Here is a 20,490-nt window from a genome sequence, read left to right as displayed (position 1 = left end):
ATGGCTGGCTGTCTCAGGGGCAGGAAATTCATCAGGTGTCAGGCTTTCCAATTTATTGTGCATGTAAAAACGCTGCATTCAGTGCACGAGCAGTATGTTTAATTTGACCCGGACTTGGATTTATAGCAGGTAAGATTTACAGCTGATCTGCACGGCACATATATAGAACACCTGAAGCCTCAAGAAATTTTACTGCATATTTACTCATACAGTACAAAACTGATTTGATCAGCACCCTGACTTCTGGCAATCCAGCACTCCCGCTGGCATCCACCCTGCAGGTATTCAAAAGAGTTACGTGAAAATATAAGACAACTTCAGACAACCAAACTGGACAGAAAATGCCCACAGACACCATAGCCCTAATCTGTTAGTAAATGAAAACCATGTTTAACTGTACTGCCTTTCACTTCACTGTCCTGTTTCTCAGTTTGCATCTCGTTTTCTGATGATAGCTAGAAAATTGCAACTTTCCGCACTAGATGATGAGGATCATGAAGCAAATATTTGCCAGAGATAGGGCAGCTACTCTCAGATGGCAAGCTGTAACATGCTATATTTTATGTTACACAATAATTATTAACTTTTTTTTTGTCGTCTCAGAGAAGTATGTTTTAAAATAATTTTGCATACAGCACTTACACTCTGCAAGGACAATTCAATAAAAGCTTTTTATGCTGTTTTTTTCTCTCATTAGTGTTTCTTCTGGAAAAAAAATTAAAAAGCATATATTCATGTTGTTTCACAATTTCTACTGTTATTTTTTTCTTTTTATTTCATTCTTTTTCTGTGTTAATTTTTATGATATATATAGTATAAATAAAACTATTCCTTAGGGGGAAAATAGTGTGTGAATTTAATAAGGTTGACAATGTTTTATTTTTAAATTCTCTGCTAGACATTAAAATACATTTACTAGCTGATAAACCAATACACATTCTAATAGCAATTTATTAGGACTATAATTTTAATGACTGTCATATAAATGTCAACAAGCTGAATTGCAATGAAGATATAAAAAAACAATATTTCATATGCACTGCACTCAAGATTAAAGCAAAAGAGGTAATAAATGGCACATCCATATCCATAGGTATCTGTAAGCAGTGCTCAGATTTTCAGAAAGAGCCAAACATCCGATGCTCTTTTTTTTTATTTTAAAGCTGTGTCTTGTTTCCAGGTGGCAGATGTTTCTGTTCTCAGTATTATTTTTAAATATGTTATGTTTTCAAGGTTGTGTTAATTCCTTCTCCAGATCTGGGAGGATATGGGCTGTTGCTCCTTGATCCATTTGTACAGTGTTGCTCTCTGTAGGCAATCTGTTCTTTAATGCATGCAGATGTTGTGCAGGCATATACTGATTAATTGCCCCTGCACTAAGAATAATAAATCATGCCCCAAAGTGCTACCTTTTTGTTTTTAAGACATAATTTATTTGGAAGAACACAGTGAGGAAACAACATAGTCACAACACACATAGGAAGATCTACCTCCTGTCTGTTTAGTAGCTCCGTAGCACAGAAAGTTCTCCACTTTTCAGCTGCAGGAGAAGAGCTCTGCTACTTCATTTTGTTATCTCTGCTCAGAATATCAATGAACTTGAGCTTAAATCAATGAAGCATCTACTTTAAGTTAATCCTATAAAGCAAAGGACGTTTCTGGGAATGTGTTTATAAACGCCTGTAGGTCATTGCTTTTCTTGGTTTCTTGAACTCAAAACTAAAATACATCTATACTGAAGGTAGAATAACCATTCAAGGAGAAAAAAAAAAATGACACTGAAAACCTAAAACTAACCAACCAAACAAACAAACAAACAAACTCATCAACAACTAAAAAACCCTTAATCTATAAACGCAATGATGAGGTAAGAATGTCAGAAATTTTTACTTCTTCAGAATATCTTTTGGCAAGAGTAAAACTGAGGTAACACAGACCATAGACAACTGTAAAAAATCTGTGGAAACAAACCTATCAGTCAAGTTGGAATAGTTCTTTCTCAAAAAGATGTAGTCTCCTAAAAATCATGAACTTGAAAAAAATGTTTGAGATGCTTTGAGATGATGAGAAATGTTTGATGTGCTATTGAAAATGCCAGAATAAATGATTGTTGTATGATTTCCAGGTTTGCAGTCTATGGATCACTCTCCAACACATTTGTTATATTATTCTTATTTCATAAAAATCAAGTTCGGAGCCAAAGTTTACACTTTTTTTACACTCATAACTGTTTCATTATAATTAGGGCGTGAAAAGCTTTTCACTATCTTTTAATTTAATTGACTTTTATTTTTTTTATTTTCAGTGCAATATTAATAAGTAATGAACAATTCCTTGCAGATAGAAATGGGGCTATTGAATGTGAAAGATGAGATTTTTATTAATGTATTTCATTTGCTATTGGACATATGAGTGACAGGAGATTAGAAATGTGTTTTCCACTTCTCTGACCACTGTGAAGGAAGATATTTTGTTCCTCTTCTTGGATTGGGATGGAAATGTTTCACTTTTCTTGCCTGAGGTATTAAGAGTTTGTTTTAATTCCCTTATAAATATCAGCTAGGCAGACCCGAAATAATTCATATTTTTCCCCTACATTTTCATAAGAGAATTTGTATCTTAGGGACTTCTTCATGCTTTTTTGTTTGTTTGTTTTTCAAAATTAAAATTAATTACAAATTAATTACAAATCAGTTGAAATTAATTTCAGCCATTAAAGTTTCAAAATTTTATGTTGTAAAAATACTCTATGTTTTCTTGAGATTGTATTATAAAAATAAAAAAGAGAGAGAAAAATAAGCAAGCTTGGTTGGAATGGTGACAAAGGCTGGATAGGAAAGGGAGATGTGTCAAGCTTGTGCTACGCATTGGACTGTAGCTCATCTGCTGACATTACTGGAAAAGATTTCTAGCTCTAGGAGTACAAATATATTTTTACAGTTGTTCTCCTTTACTTCTTGGAGACCCGAATACAAACGCTGCTTCACTCTCGCTGTCTGTCCACTTAGATTACAGTTGGATACAGTGACTTTTTAAGCTCTTACTGACTCAGGTCATTTTAACATTTTATGAATTTTTTCAGAGAGACAATCTGAAGAGTTCTTTGGGTATTTTAAAATGTGCATTAGTATGCCACATTAATTAGTGCAAAGTCATCTGTTAGAGGCAAGCGCATAGAATACACCACTTCTGCATTGGGCATCTTGTTTTTATTCAGTGGAGCAGATAAATACATCAAAAATATCTTAGAAATAGTAATTTAAAATATATACATTCCTTAAATTACATTTACCTTACTCTGCAGCCTTACCATCACCCTAAGAAGGAAACTGAATAATGGGAGTCCTCTTGGTAATCAAGTGTGTTTCTTGATGTAAACGACTAACCACGGCTTTATTAGATCTGTACATGTATATAAATCTAAAATATTACTGCTTGGTAGTAAGACCAGAGCAAATTCTTTCACATCAAATTAAATAACATAAATTCTGACTAACCTAATGGCTCTTGTTGAAAAATCATTAGATTTTATTTGTTACTTAAGAGCTATAGAGCACAAGCTAAATGTGTATACCTCTTAAAAATTTTATTTCATATCATTAAGACAAATATCTCTCCTGAGATAGCTCTCTGCTCACTAACATCAGTAGTTAAGATGCATGGTAAAGCTTTAAGGATTTCATAGTCACTTTCTTTCTCTAGTATGTTCTCTAGGTACAACTTTAGTCTTGAATCTATTGCTTTTAAAATAATGAAAGAGGTTTACATTTATTGAACTTCTTCTGTCACATGTGTTCCTGCATGTATGACCAGGACATTTCTTTCAATTTTAAACAGGCTTGTTACTGCAGGTAGCTAAATAATCTTAACTTGCAAGAAAAAAAAAAATCTTATTTTTCTTTTTTAAAATCTGTAATTTCTCACCCAAAAAGGTCAATCTTCAACATTGTTTATCATCAACAGCAATTAATTTTCTCATCCTAGAGAGAATCTCCGGGCACATGGCGGAGAAGAAGCTGCTGAGGAGCAGTCAGCATGGATTCACCAAGGGGAAGTCATGTCTGACGAACCTCATAGCCTTCTATGATGGGGTGACAGGCTGGCTGGATGAGGGGAGAGCCGTGGATGTTGTCTACCTTGACTTCAGCAAGGCTTTTCACACTGTCTCCCCTAACATCCTCATACGGAAGCTCCGGGACGGTGGACTAGACGAGTGCACGGTGCGGTGGATCGAGGGCTGGCTGGATGGCAGAGCTCAGAGGGTGGTCATAAATGGGGCCGAGTCCAGTTGGAGGCCTGTGGCCAGTGGTGTCCCCCAGGGGTCAGTACTGGGCCCAGTGCTGTTCAACTTGTTTATCAATGACCTGGACGAGGGCACGGAATGCACCCTGAGCAAGTTTGCGGATGACACCAAGCTGGGTGGAGTGGCCGACACTCCGGAGGGCTGTGCTGCCATCCAGAGGGACCTGGACAGGCTGGAGAGTTGGGCAGAGAGGAACCTCATGAGGTTCAATAAGGACAAGTGCAGGGTCCTGCAGGGTCCTGCAGGGTCCTGCACCTGGGGAGGAATAACCCGCGGCATCAGTACAGATTAGGGCTTGACCTGCTGGAAAGCACCTCCACGGAGAGGGACCTGGGAGTCCTGGTTGACACTAAGTTAACCATGAGTGAGCAGTGTGCCCTCGTGGCCAAGAAGGCCAATGGGATCCTGGCCTGCATCAGGAGGAGCGTTGCCAGCAGGTCAAGGGAGGTGATTCTGCCCCTCTACTCAGCTCTGGTGAGGCCACACCTGGAGTACTGTGTGCAGTTCTGGGCACCCCAGTATAGGAGGGACGTGGAGCTTCTGGAGAGGGTCCAGAGAAGGGCAACCAGGATGATTAAGGGAATGGAACATCTCTCGTATGAAGAGAGGCTGAGCGAGCTGGGCCTGTTTTCTCTGGAGAAGAGACGGCTCAGAGGGGATATGATTAATATGTATAAGTTCAGGAAGGGAGAATGCAGGGAGGAAGGGGACAGGCTGTTCTCACTGGTGGCCAGCGATAGGACGAGGGGTAATGGCCACAAGCTGAAGCACAAGAAGTTCCGTCTCCAGGTGAGGAGCAACTTCTTTACTGTTAGGGTAACAGAGCAGTGGAACAGGCTGCCCAGGGAGGTTGTGGAGTCTCCTACTCTGGAGGTCTTCAAAACCCGCCTGGATGCCACCCTGTGCCACATGCTCTAGGTGTGCCTGCTTGAGCAGGAAGGTTGGACTAGATGATCTGTAGAGGTCCCTTCCAACCTTAAATATTCTGAAATATTCTGAAATTTAGTCTCTTTAAAAAGCGTTGACAGTTGTATGAATCAATAATTTATTGTTTAAAGAAAAATCCAACTACAGTTTTGCCAAAGCTTGGAGATGTTTTGTACTAAACTCCATGAAAAAATAGTCAAAAGACTTTTATGAGGTTTTCTTTATATTTCCTTTTCATCTGCTAAAGTTGTGAATAGGCTGATTATACTATTGTTTTAGTCTTTGGTACATTACCCTGTTTCTAATATTCAATAGACAAATTTTAGTTTGTGTGTGGGAAATATGCAGTGCAAAACAAAAGGTTTCCTCTTATGAAAATATAGTGCTATCCTCTCTTTTTTTGCTTTTATCTCAAAGCCTGAAAAATCCAAAAAGTCCACTGGGTGGAGGCATGGAGCTGAATTCCATCAGGAGATAGCAATTTATGGAATAATAGGGTTAAAAAAAAAAAAAAAAAGGAAAGAAAGAAAAAATGGAATATTAAGATCAAAACTGATAGACCTGTTTAACACAGAGTGGAAGACTTCCCTGAACCGAGCATTACTTGAAACCGGGCTCTCCTTTGTTAAAATCTACTATAGCCTGAAATTAGTTCTGGCATGTAGGATCCATGTGAACCTTTTGTGAAGGGTTCAGATGTTTCCCTTATTCTTGGTTGTGGCTTGCCTCATTACAACTTTTTTTTTTTTTTTTTTTTTTTTAGATGAAAGAACCTTCTACTGTAGTAGCTTCTGTTTACATGTACTCATCCTAGTCTAAGCAGAGGTCCCTTTTTAGCTCTAGACCTCTCTCCATCACCAGGGACGGAGCATGACTTGCTAATGGATCAATAAGCAGAGTCCAGGTAAATATCAGAGCACCTGTGAGAAATGACAGTGCTGGCTGTCAGCCCAAGGAAGCAAATTTCATCATGTTACTAGTTCTCTCCTGCTCCTGTTTTTTAGAGCTCAATGTAAATCACAAAAACACTGAGATTTTCTTGCTGCTGGAAGCCACTCTGGAGAATAAAATGGGAGTTTTCGCCCTAACCAGTGTGCTCTGCATTCAGGTTTGGAGGTCCACCACCTCAAGTGGTGTGGTATCATGTTCTTCCTGTCCCGCAGCAGGATTTTGCGTTTTGTCCAGCCTGAGTTTCATCAGGTTCCCGACTGTCCCCTCCTCCAGCTGGACCAGGTCCATCTAAATGGCAGCCCTGGCACCAAGCACACGGATTCACATCTCTGGTTTGGTGTCACCTCCAAATGTAAAGGAATGTGCTCCATCCCCTTCTCCAGCTCAGAAGGAAAGCTATCAAAGAGGTCAGGTCCCAGGCCGGGCTCCGGGGTGCTCCGCTTTGACCAGTGTCGGCGTGGGCTTCCATGTCCTCTACCCTCTAAGCCCAACAGCTTTTAACCCATCTTCTAACCTGTTTAGAAATACATTTTGGAATGGAAATCAGGCAGTGTTTTTGTCATTTAATTTTTCTCCTTTGGCAGTAAGAAGACACATTTATTAAAAATTTGAGCCTCATGTATATTTCTTTTTATCGTATTCATTGAACTGCATGGATAGTAATCTTTTCATCCTAGATAGACCTTAAATTAGTCTTATTTTCCTTACTGACAGCTATAGACCTTCCTTTTATCTTTTAATTTCCCCTACTGATTTTCTACAATTTCTTGTTGATATTCATTTCTACTAGCCTTCATTTCTTTATCCCTCTTGAACATAAAAAGGAAATCTTTCATTAATCTATACAACTGTGTGATGTATACATGTAATAAAAATGAAAATTCAGAAGTACTAATTTATGTGCATAAATTCAGTGCATTTAACATTGCTGAAAATAATGAGCCTCATAAAATATATACTGATACTCCACGTAAAAAGAGCAATGGCTTTCACAATTGTAACACCTAAAAATACTGAAGTATGCATTTTTAATCTTTTTTTAATCTACTACATTGAGAATTAAGGTGTAATATCAAAGGGAAGTAAAGATAGGTTTGATCTACTGGACCAAGATTATTCTAAAATTTATACACAGCAATTCCATATTCAAAAAGAAATTCATTCAGCTCGGTGGTATTTCACCTTATCCTTCATCCTGACAGATGATGAGTTAGATCACAGAGTTATAAATTTGTGTAGTTTAGTTGAAATGATCCTGACTTCATAGCATTTGTTCTGTAGAAAGTTCATACTAAGGAAGCAGTATGTTTGTAACACTTCAAGAGTTAGAGTGCCCTGCGCTTTCTGTTGAGGAAGCCTGTAATTCTAACAAGATAATACAAAGTTGCAAAAATAAGCAGAAGGATTTTAAAATGGCTAGCTAGTTCATTATGCAGTCTTATCCTCTCATCCAAAATGACCTTCATATATATTGAAGTCTCATGGTAATGAGTCTCATGAAAAAATGGCTGTTTCTCAAGTGAAATCTTTATAGAGAAAATGTTTATATTTTCTGATGTATAAATACCACAATTGCTTCTATATCGTAGGAGAACTGGTAAAATTCTTGGTAAAAACTATACCTGGAGGGATTTTGTTTGTTAGAGCTATATTAGAGCTATGTTAGAGCTGTTATTTTTTTAACAGTACTCGATAGTAATAACGTTCACATAATTTTGCCTTCCTCTAATAAACTGCTGGTTGCACTTTTTTCCCAACCTGAAAACTGGTTTGACTGGCATTTCCTAAGCTGGGATTGTTGTGTTGGTTATGAAGAAAAGTGACATTTAGAACAGAAGATGCTGCTTTTCCACTCTGCCCATGACACAAATAATGAGCCCAAGTCTTTCCTTTGCCTTTTTTGAAAGAAAAATAACTGCCAAACAAAGGCTAACTATTGGAGAACAGAAAAAGAAACCAATAATCTAACTTGATATTTCTAGATACTTAATTTTGGGGAACGAATACATTCCAATAACCAGTATTTCCATGTCAGTATCTTCTTTATGCTTCTTAATTTGGATCTTTGCTGTCCTCCAAGGTAAAGGAGAAGGAGCACCAACTTTTTTACTTAAAAAACTTTTCCCATCATAGCTCCCTTTCCACAGAGCTTCACAGTACTCATTCCCCAGAAGAGCCATAAGGCAAAACATCTTTTCAAGACCAACTAACTGCCTTCTGAGTGGGCTGTTCTCTTGGTCTCTGCATTTTTTTAGCACGGAATAAAGAGAAATCTCTACATAATGGAGTACAAGTCATTTGGAACTGATCACTATTCTGATTCTCACTTCGTGATTTATTGGTGTGTAGCACAATCCTTGCAAAAAAATGACTGAAAACTAGTACTGTGAATTTACCTCCCTGGCTTCAACCACCGCTCTGGGCTCCAACAGCATTTTATCTTTGTAGTCACAGGGATCAAGAGAGAAGTCTATACTGGCTGAGCTCATTGTGAAGTCTATTAAGGGTAAATTACAAACACCATAAAAGTCATATTAGCTAGCAATGATCTGTAGAATTAGGATTTCATTATCTCATTGTATATTAATGTAGAATAACAAACCTGACATCTCCCAGAGAATAAAGTGACAAAAATATTGTCACACCATGTTTAAATTCACTAGCTGTGCTTTAATGACAAAATATCAGATTTTTTTTTACCTTATTTAACTAAAAAAAAAAACTTCTATCATAAGTACTTTGCACTAATAGCAGTAAAATTATCCTTACACATTTGAAAAATAAAAATTATGATTGTGACGAATAGACAGAGTTGAAGTAGTGGCATAAGTGTCATTTTTTTCCCAGTGACCCTAATTTCCCCCACTCTATTCCTTTTGTCAACCTTTTCTGTCCCAATTCCAGTCTTTTGTTTCTTGGTCTGACAGTTCAAAGACCTGTTCAGAAGACCTGATAGACCCTGTGGTGCACAGCGCTTTATTTTATATGTCAATAATTTTTAAGTTTTTATAACCTGAAAGCAAGTTTGCTAGAACCCCAAATGCACATATTGTATTTCTTGCTGCTAGTGTATGAGGACAGTAACACTAATAGAGTGCCTCAGATCTTGCTGTCTCTGTGATAGAGAACACATGGATTTTTATAACCTCAAGGAAAATATGCAGTCAATTCATGTCGAATGGCTGTTTTGTCATTACTTCCCTCTTTTGATACTTAGACATATCTTGCTCTTCTTGGAAATATAAACGTCAGTGTGCAGGAAACATATCTTGTAACATGCTTAAGCTGCCTTTCCTATAGTGTGGAGGAATAAATGCCTTCCCTCAGCTGTCTACATCCAGGGCCATGTCTTTGAAAGGCAAATCTGGCTGGTATGACAGTGGCATACAAAAGCGTTGTGTAGAATTTGCTACTTTCATCCTTTTCATTCATTTCAGGGCATATTGGAATGAAAGCAAAGACCATTAATTCTGCTAGGTTTGAAGCTTTCAGTTCACTTCAGAGGCAGATTAATAAAACCTTCTTGTGTCTGTTATTTGCAGAAATGGTACAGTACAATATTAGCAGAAGTGTTATGATCCTAGATTTCCTTTGCACATCCCAAGCCATGTTTTCTTGAGAGAAAGCAGAAGTGTCTTTTCCAAGCAATATAAGTAACTACTATCTGAATAAAAGTTTGTCTCTCTGCATTAAGCCACTAGATCTATACGACTTGAACAAAACTGAGTTTAGCAAACAAACTGCAATCTGGAACTTCAGAGAAAGTTCAGGCCTGTGTAAAATGAAGCATGTTATAAATCCAACCTAAAATAAGATATATGGGTTATTTATAATCTCTAATGTCACCAGTATTTTCCACAATGCTATCACAACATACATTGTATTAGGTAAACAGGAAGGTTTTGTGCCAAGTTATGAATTTTATATGTTTTCAAATGATTCTGTGGACAAGGTGGTCCACGTCTTTAGGTACAAGTCTTTCCATACAAATCTCTTTGTGAACAGTCTCCACTCGATGCAATGTGCCCTAGCAGGGTAGGCAGGATTTCCTGTTGGTAGCTCATTCCCTCCTTTGCAGCTCCTCTGGTTTTAGTGTAATCTGGGAAATGCAGTCAACAGTGCAAGAAGCACATTTCTGCTAAGGGGTGGTGTTAGGCTTTCAGCATTTGTGAAGTTATAAAATTAAGGCGTCTTCATGGCATGAAGAGGATTGTAATATAGCAAAAAAAGAAGACTGTGAAGACTGTTACAAGTTACAAGTTACAAGTTCAGCTCTTTATAGAGCTATTCAAATCGCTGCTAGTGTGACATGTCAAAAACTATGAAATGAAATTTAGCTGTTTGGAATTTAAACCTGAAATATATGTTGTTGTATTGCATTTGAAGTTGTGATAATAAGAAGAAATGACTCTTCCTATAAGATTTTCTGCATACATTTCATGATTCAAATGTTCACTTGAGTTTCTATTTTCTCTTGTCTTGACTACATTGTGGAAGACATGCCATACTCCTCAGTCCAGTAATACCCTTCCAGAGGGGATATTTTTCCACTGATAGAACCAGGTCATTGACAAGGAAATATTACTCTGCTGCCTGTATTTTAATTTTTCTATTATGTGTATTTCTCAAATGCAGCACAGAAAAAACAGCTCTTAAAACAAAGAATACTTAGCAGAAGTTGGGGCCTTGTTTAACTCTGAAAAGTTGTTTTTCCTTGAGGCTTGTGTGCTCCGTCTCAGCAGCTCACAGATGAATGTATTTGACAGTGCTTTGGGTCACTGCTTCCAGAAGCTCACAGTCCTTCTGGAAGGCTTAGGCCCTTTTAAGGGCCACAGAAGGGTTCTTCTGGTTTAGGCCCAGAGATGTATGGCTTTTTCTTCCTCACCTTACAAATATTTTTTTGTCAAAAAAAAGAGAAAAATCTAAAAAATCTACAGAAAGCATTTTATATTAGTAACATTAGTCAGTGAGTTGGGAGTGGAGGAAGAACCAATATAAAGTTCCGTAAGTGTTCACAAAATGCTCAAAAATGCCCCAAAAGGAGACTTAACTTTAACTATTTTTTGCTCCAGAATTCATTTGCTGAATTATGAATTTCTTAGAAGACACTTAAAGAAAAAAACAAGTGCCTCACTTCTTCAGAGACAACAGTAAACTTTTGCCAATAATGAGCTGCTGAATTTGTGGTATTGCCTTCTTTCTGTTGCCATGGAAACTAAAGTTAGGGAAAACGGAATGAAAGAAGCTGATGATACCTCCCATAGTTTTCTTATAATGCTCAGCATTGTTAATCTTCCTTATCACAGATAATTATTCTTATGTAATTCAGAATAATATTGAGCTTTACTGAGAATAACTGTATGCTTACCTGCATAACTGGACTGTAGCGATGCACCAATATCATAGAGAATTATGTCTTCCAGAATTATGTAAAGATTCGTATCAATAAATATGGAAACCAATAGGAAGTGATACTTTTCTATGTTAAGAGTGTTGTGAACAGGTGTCAGTAATGACTAGTAGCAAAATTTGTCCAATATCTAAAGCACTAATGCCTGTTGGGATGGACAGGTACTCATATCAATAGGGATCAATAAGTACCAGTAAGTATGATATTGATCAAATCCCTCAAGGATCAATGATCCAATGAACCAAACCTAAAGCAATGCTTTCAGAATTTGGTCTACATGATGGTGAATTGTTGTTCTGCAAATCCCTGGATGTTTCCTCTCTTAGGAATTAATCTCTCTCTTAAGATTAACTGATAGTTATTCTAGGACTAAAACATTCTTTAGCTGCTGTTTCCTCAGGGTTAGTGTCCAAAACTCTTTCAAAACAAAGCTATATAATGTCTCTCACAATAGGAATCAAATTAACAAAATCTAATATCTGTTTTGGTTGAAAGAGTTTTTTCCTGGTATCATTCCAGAACCCTGGAATCATTCTAGAAAATTTCATTCCAGAAAACAAACAAACAAACAAACAACAAAAATAAAGAAGCATACAAAAAGGGGTATCCCTTTGTCAATTCCATTGGTCCAGCAAATTGGTCATTATGATCTTCACAATATCTACCAAAATTTTACACTTTAGAATATTCCAGTAGTTCATGATTTTGACTGTTTTATTTTCGTAATCAGCAAGCTTGACCTGTTTTCTAAGAAGGTGTCTTTAAGATCAGGGAAACAGCCAAATCATAGGTATTTTGCACCTGAAACATAGGTGTTTGCTGGAAAATCAACACAAATTAAACTAAATTAGCTAATTAACTAAAATCCTAATTCTACTTTCTTCTTTTTTCCTTTTTACTCTATTTTTTGATTTATTCTATTTATTCTATTTATTATTTATTAATTATTACCTATTTTGTAAGTGGATATTCTATTTAGCCGGTCATAGGAAATTTCGTAGACAAATATATGATTATCGGACATACATGTTTTCTTCAATGAAAAATGAAACAAAACAAAACAAAACACCCAACCCTGATAAGACCTACCAAGACTGCCAGGAACATCTGCAGTTTGTTACAGTTATTATTTTAATAATCTTAAAAGATCTAAGAATTATTATTTTGTTTTTTGCAGTTATTCTTTGAACTATTACTTAAATAGGTATATTTACTGTTCAAAAACAGACAGGAGAAGTGGAGAATGGAAGTCTGTGCGTAAGCACTTTCTCTCTGAAGTCAATGATGACATTTTCTTCAACCATCTGCTTTGATAAATTTAATCTATATTTTCACTACAAAGCAAATCGATAGTTAGTACTACTGAGGATCCAGTGATCGTTGACCCTGCCTTTTATAACATATCAGGCAAATGGTGTCCTTTTCTATGCAGTAGACTAATGCTTAGAGCACTGGATGCTAGCTAAAATTTTGATAATAATATCACTAATTTTAATACTTTAAAACTGAAATTTGAGTGACTTGGAAATGTTACATTTTTAAGAGATAGAAGGAGAAACTGATTTCTAATAATAATATCTTTATCATGGCCATACCACACAATGCTAAAATATAAACCCCACAAGGCCAACCTTCTATTATCCTTATTTATTTTAATTTGTTCTTGAATGACATTGGCTGTATTAACTGCTTATATTTCTGGCCTAGAGATCACAGTATAATGGATAGTCTATGTCCTTTCAGTGACATAACTTTTCCCCCTATTCTGGAATTAAATTAGGTTAAATTAAATTAAATGCACACTGATACAATTAAAAATAGGTATCATATCTCTGTAAATAGATTAAAGATTGAGAAGCTATTTTTAACCATTTGAATGTTTTATAAAAGTTCGTTCTTCATTATGGTAATGTTCCAGAAAGATCTCTGAAAAAATTACTTCTTATCCTAAGACCCGAAATTTCAGCCTTAGAGCTGGTAAGATCTAAAATCTTTTCCAATAACTGCAATTCTGATTCATCAGTAATTAACATTTAGAATTCTTTTTGTTTTCTTTTTCAAAATAAATGTTCATATTCAAGTATGCTTGAATATGTAAGTATGTAAGAATTATTTAAACCCTGTGAACTGTTATGCAATTCTGTATATTGGAGGGGAATAGTCTCATCTGACTTTGTATTTCTTAATGTTTGGCACCCAGCCTAAACTAACCAGTGCCTCATGAAGAAAATAGGTAGCTCCAGGTAGGTCCTTCTGTTAAAGTCCTCCTGGCTAATGAAGTTCTCATTGCTGCAGTATTTTCAACTCCTGGCTGCAAGCCATATTTCCATTTTATATTCCAGGTCTGGAAGGAGTCAGTCTTGGTTCCTTCTTGGTCTTGGCGTGGCCATTCCTCTATGCCTGTCTCTGCAGGGTAGGAAGTTCTCTGCCTGGAATCTTGCTGCATTTGTGCGGGTTCATGGACAATTCAGCCTCTCAGATGATATTAGGACATCCCTGTGGGAGAACTGCAATTACAGAAAGCCTGAGAGAGAGAACTTAAAGGAAAACTCAATGGAAGTGGAATAAAAAGGACAGATGTAGCAGAAGAAACAAAATCCAGCATTTAAGATTGTGTATGGGTAAAAACAAGACAAATTATGAAGAATCATAGAGGTAGAGGATGTTGGATTAGAGAAGAAGGAGACATAATATAGATTTTTTTTTTTTTTTGCAAGTGATTAGGGTAGTCTATGCATAGTCTAGGTAGTAAATAGTTAAGCTAATTCTCTTGTATAATGTACAGAGTGACTTTTGTTGCCGTAAATTATTCACTGAATACCTACAAATAACAAATTAATTCATCGTAATGGTCTTTCAGAGAAAAAATATGGTGAAATTTCAATCCATTATTCAAACTGCTAGAGTTCAGATATGTTTTTATGTCTCTCAGCCATAAACACACTTGAGGTGTTGTTAGATGGCAACTATGACAAACTGGGCATTTCCTTTGCATGAAACACTATTGATTGCTGAGCTCAGAGAGCCATTGTCTGCTGAAAATGTGGAGTATTTGAGTTTTTGCCAGTTTCTTGTTGCTGAGCAACAGCATTTTTCCCTTCCAGTTTCTTGTGAATATGTGGCTTGTATATGTGGATTAAATATAACATAACATAGAACGACAACTATCTTAACTATTTGATGACCATATAAAATATCTCCCATTTTCAAGAAGGAAGATCTGTCCAATAGTATTTTTTTCTAGCTAGTCTGATATATCTTGGACTATGTAAAGGATGTGATGGTGGTAAATGTGTAACATTTTTAGTAAGAGTTAAGTATTCTGTCTTCTGCATCTGGATTATTTTAAAAGACTGATTTTCCAAACAGGACATTTTACTTTATTTTATTCAGGTAGGTTATTTTTTAAATCCCATTACAACTGAGCATGCAAAAAAAATTTAATATTTATTAGCAGGAGACATTTGGAAAATCTGGACTGTCAGAAGCATTTTTGCTCCTACAGAAGAATGAAGGCATTTTTTTCTTAGATCTGCAGCTAGTTAGCAGTAGGATTCACATGACAATTTTAAAGATTATTTTGACCTTTTCATCAGTCACTTTAAAATGTCAGAACTTTTCAGTTCACTCCACACAACACAATTAGTCCCATTGAACACATTTTCTACCTAGTATTTTAAGCTTTACTAAATATAAATATTTCTATGTTAATTAAAACTACAAAAACTGACTTCTGTAAGATTTTCAAATGCAAATTGGAGCTCAACAGTAAATTCAAAATTGCTTATTTTCAAGTATGGAGTGGTCAGTGAACCCAGTTTCCAACTCTTCCAGAGTCTATGGGGTCTGCACTGTTCAGATAGAGCATTTTTGTGACTCATTAGTAAAAGTCAGTAATACTTAAGTGTCCTGACACTAAATCATGCTGGATGCTCATAGCTGAAAGAATTTTGGTCCAATTCCATGTCATTGTTTTTATTTTATCAGTTCTGACTGGAATCTTGTAGGTGTCAACAGTGTGCCTGTTTTTTGTGTGTACTTTTTTTTTAACCTGAAGAAATAACAAGCAGGAGGAGGATATGTGAAGGCTTTTCCAATATGCATTTGATTTGATAAATGAAGAGAAGCACTAACTGAAACTTAGATCATGAAGTGCCATTAAAGTGTCATTAAAGCTTTTAGTTAAGTTGGCCCAAGAATTGCTGGCCAGTATTGTCTCTATGCAGTCAGTGCTGACTCCATCAAAATCTAACTGGAGGTTGCTGCCTCCTTCAAGAGTAGTGTTATGTGTATATGAAATCTACCTTTACACAAAGATCCAGTAGGAGGACTCTCATACTGCTAAAGAACAAGAAATTAATGCAATGCATCTCTTCCCTCCAGCCCTTGTAGTCATTATTTTGGATCATGCTGTAGATATTTCTTGTTCGATATTTCACTGAAGATATTTCTTGACACTGAAGCTCCTCTAAATACTCAAAAAATCTGCATTAAATGTGTTATTCATTTACTCATGACAACATCATCAAGTGGGCAAGGAAAACTGGAATCCCACCTACCTGACACATCTCATGCTTGGGAGCCAGTCATTTCTATTTGCTTCTACTGCTTCCAAAACTTGTGCTAAGACAGATTATGTAAAATTCAAATCTGTATGTTCAGAAAAGGATACAATTATCACTGTTACAAAACTAATATCCTTATGGCTTTGCAAACTCAGGAGTTGTGTGACATTGGGTGGAAATAGTCATGGGCAGTGAATGAATATCTAATTTTTTAGGTGTAAAGTAGGCAACACTATTTCAAAAACTTACTCTTTTTGATGAGCTTGCCTTTGTGATCACTGTTATTGAAGGAATGGTCTAGAAGGAAATCTCTGCATTGAACTTCAACTTTGGAAATGCTATTGTCATAAAATTATTTTATAAATGGATTAAATGACATCTGAGAATATCCTGCTTTTTAACACCACATGCACCTATAAGGAGACTATTTAGGAATTGTGTTTTGCTGAAAAACCTTCTAAATTCTATCTGAAATTCTTGTATTCATTTCTATGCCAATATTGTCCTTTAGATTAAAAAGCTCTTTTCCCTCTTTCGTGTTTACCTCCAAAGAATTTATAGAGAGCAACTGTATTCCTTCTCAGCTTTTGTTTTGCTAGGCTAAACAAGGCAAGTGCTGTTGACAGATGGTTGGCCACAACCCAGCCAGACAAATCTGACACACCAGCTTCAGGAAGCCAGGAACAATCACTTTTCAGAGGCTACCTCCAGTCTCTAATGCATCTTGTCACAGATTTGAGCGCAAATAAGCATTCTCTTGGGCCATAGCTCTCCCTCTACTTCCCATTCCCCAACTACCCATGGTCAATAGAGCAGTTATTTACTCTTTATAAATTGTCCACCAGAAACTCAAACTGTTTTATGGGAATAGGACACAGTATGGTTACCTTTGTTGAGCAAACCGGTTGATTTATGATCAACTAATCATTTTGTACACCAAAATAAGTAAAGACATGGCTGTTTGAAAAGCAGATAGGAAGAAGCTGCCATGGATCCTGGGTTCCTCTTTCGTAATATGAAGCATAGTAAAGTCCCTGCTGTTGATGTGTTATTGCTCCTATTACCCAAAGTGATTTTTCATGTGTGTGACTGATGTGTTTACATATATGCTGGTAACATCTTCCTGGTACTGAAAAAGGACTCCTTAAATGCTCAGGAAAAACAAAACAAAACAAAACAAAAAACCATAAAAACAAAAACATAGGCAATCACTAGCAAATCCTGGATTCCTTCTGTCCTTACTTGGAAAAAAAAAAAAGAGAGAAACAGGAAACAATTTAAAAATCCCTATTTTCTTTCAAATCAGTTATCATGGCCAAAATACAAACTCAGGTGCATAAGTGCTGCCAAATTAGAAAAGGACTTGTTTGTTTCAGCTTTAAAGATTTACACTCTTTCCCCATCTTAAAGATGTTTTGCAGCCGTAAAGTGGCTTCCTACCAACTGTGTTGGCTGCTTGTCAGCACTGGTGAGGTAATCCCTACACTTAGTGCTCCATCTTAGGAACTGGCAAATCTCCAAACTGTAAAAAATGCATAGTTTGGGCTGTCAAAATAGCCTTTGAAATCTTGTTCCTGTAAATCTTATGAGGGGAAAATCAGGATTGTGCCACTACAGACATTTCTATGACTAAAAACCCTGGACAAATTTGCCCACATACAAGTTCCACTATTATTTAAAGAAGCCAGACCCAAAGGAATCCTATTAACAGGATCAATCCCATATTTAGCTCTTTTCCTCCCTTCCTCCATCCCTGCATTTCCTCCTTCCCTCCTTCCTACCCACTTTTTTTTTTTACTCAGTCTTCCATATTTTATCACACATACCATCTGATTCATTGAAGCACCTTCGCACAGGCTTCATTTGACAGGTCTTATTAATCATGGGATGATTTCTGTGAGGCTGCTCAAATGTTTAGATGTTTGAATGAATCATGGTCATAATTTTCAGTGTGAAAATAAATCCAGTACCCCATTTTCTGGATATATTATGATACAGATCCTCTGATTGCTTTATACTAATCCTTTCTGTATTCAATTCGTTGAACTAGTTATTTCTCAGTATAACATTTCTTTACATTCTACGTCTTCCTATTTCTCTATTTTTTTTCACTAAATCTCTATTTGAAGGAATTTGAGCACATTGAGAATTGACAAAATATATGCCTTTTGGCACCACTGACATTCAGCTTACATACTATGTCATCTTTTGTCTTTCACATGAGTGAGCATGATTGAATCCTTCAGCATGAACTGAAGCTTTCCTGGCTGAGGATTGACTTTTGGCCATGATTGTAGTATGTATAATACAATTATTAATTAGAATTAATAATTGCAACAGGGAACTTTGCTACGGAGAAATGGACCTTTGATCTTGCTTAGGGATACTGTATATTTGCTAAATAGATTCTTCCACCTGTAGGATGGTGCAGCTCGGTAAGTATATCTGCAAGAATAGGACCCAAATACATTTTGTATTCAATTTGTAAATATTCTTAATATTATGAATGAAAATTTTGATGTTTTCATGGACAAGCTTTGTATTCAGTGGTAATCAAATGGTAGATTTAGGCTGAGGATTCTGTACTTGCATGTGTGATGAAGACTTCAATATTTGCAAGTGTAACTTTAAAAACTAAAAAACAGTTTTGTTTTAAGACTGACAGAGCAAGAAAGACTTGGCAAATGTCCAACTATTTCATTTTAAAAGCTGAAGTTCTCTAAAGTCTAACCTACCATTTTCACATTCAGATGACAATCATAAAAGCATCGTTGTTGGAAAGGATATTTCCAAAATATGCTTTTAGGACTGAATACAAGGCTGGTGCTTGAAAGCCAGTTGCTACTGCTGGAGCAGGGAGAGAAGAGACAGAAGAGGAAGATGAAAAATCCCAGCAACTTCCCATTAGCATCTCGAGTGCAGTGATAATGAAGAGCCAGAGCTGGCTGACACAGGAGAACAGGACTTGACACATATGCAAAAAATCCATCAAATTTAAGAGCTATGCTAACCTAGCTTTGTATTGGCATGGATAGCAGGCATTCAAAATGTTTCTTAATGCAGAGGTATTCCCGATGCCAGCAGGCACTTACTATTCCTTCTTTAATGTTTCTCTCTGCCTGACTGGGTTTCCAAATGTTATCCTTTGCCTTACTGCCATATGGTGCAATGAAATATAATAGCTTCTCCATAAAGTTGTATGCAGAGCTGAAGACTCATTTTGCAATCTTCTCAGTGTGAATAGCCTTGTCAACTGCTGGATGATCATCTAATCTGACTGTTATTCTGTATTTTTATTCTGTTTATACGACATACATACATAATTCTACATATTTCTATTCTGTATGTTCTATTCTACATTATATTATATATGTGATTCTCAAAGGGACAGTTTTCCCTGTTTTTTCATTGTTGTTGACTGTTTCTGATGATAAGTCACAAATATTAGGACTTACTCCTTTTGATCGTGATCCTTCACAACCTGCATTATGAAGTCACTATGCAGACAGCATGCTATAATACTTTTTTAGTTTTAGTATGCTCCAGTACTGACATCTCAGAATTTTAGGACAAAATTCTTGATTATTACAGTTTTAATATAAATTTGTTTTTCAAGAAAAGAATGAAATTCCAGGTAAATGAATAACTGATCAAATAGATCAATTCCTCAATTTCATTTTGCAAATTCTCTTTGCTCTAAAACTTGTTCAGGACAACTCTGTACACTTTTACTTCATAATTTATCCTGTATTAAAATTCTACCTACCCCAGATAGGATAGAAGTCCTGATGCCACTGTAAGACATGAAAACTGTGTAGGAACCTGCCTCAAAGGCAAGGGCAATTCCTAGTAATTCCCAAAGAAATAATGTGTGCTGGAGACAGAAATCCTTTCAGGTTCTTCTTGAAGGTGAGTAGCTTCAGAGTAGACTGACTGAGTATTTGTTTCCATTTTTCGTGCAAGGTGATTGGGTCCTGTTCTGGTACTTTAAGAAGGTGATCAGGGACAAGACTGAATCATTGACAGGAAGATCTTGCTTTGATATTACTTGTGTGTTGTTAGTTCAAAACCAATATTTACACACAGAAATCTGCTTCTTCTGTAGCAGCATGGGAAAGAAAATGTGGAGTAAAGATGCTCTGGTCCAGTATGTTCCTATGTAATAGGTAGTCTGAAGTTTGATGCAGCCTTGAAAAATTAGGATTAGGAGAAGTAGTAAAGTTAAAACAGCATGATTTTGGATTTCCTTTTCCTTAACTCTGCCTGGCTGCATCTCAATTTGCCTATAACTGTGGTGCACAATGTAAATATTATCCATTTCTCCTTCAAATGAT

The sequence above is a fragment of the Nothoprocta perdicaria genome, unplaced genomic scaffold (assembly GCF_003342845.1).
Source record: "Nothoprocta perdicaria isolate Ctin4 unplaced genomic scaffold, notPer1 scaffold_61, whole genome shotgun sequence".
In the NCBI taxonomy this organism is placed as follows: domain Eukaryota; kingdom Metazoa; phylum Chordata; class Aves; order Tinamiformes; family Tinamidae; genus Nothoprocta; species Nothoprocta perdicaria.
The sequence above is the reverse complement of the archived record's forward strand: the minus strand, read 5'-3'. Positions refer to the sequence as shown.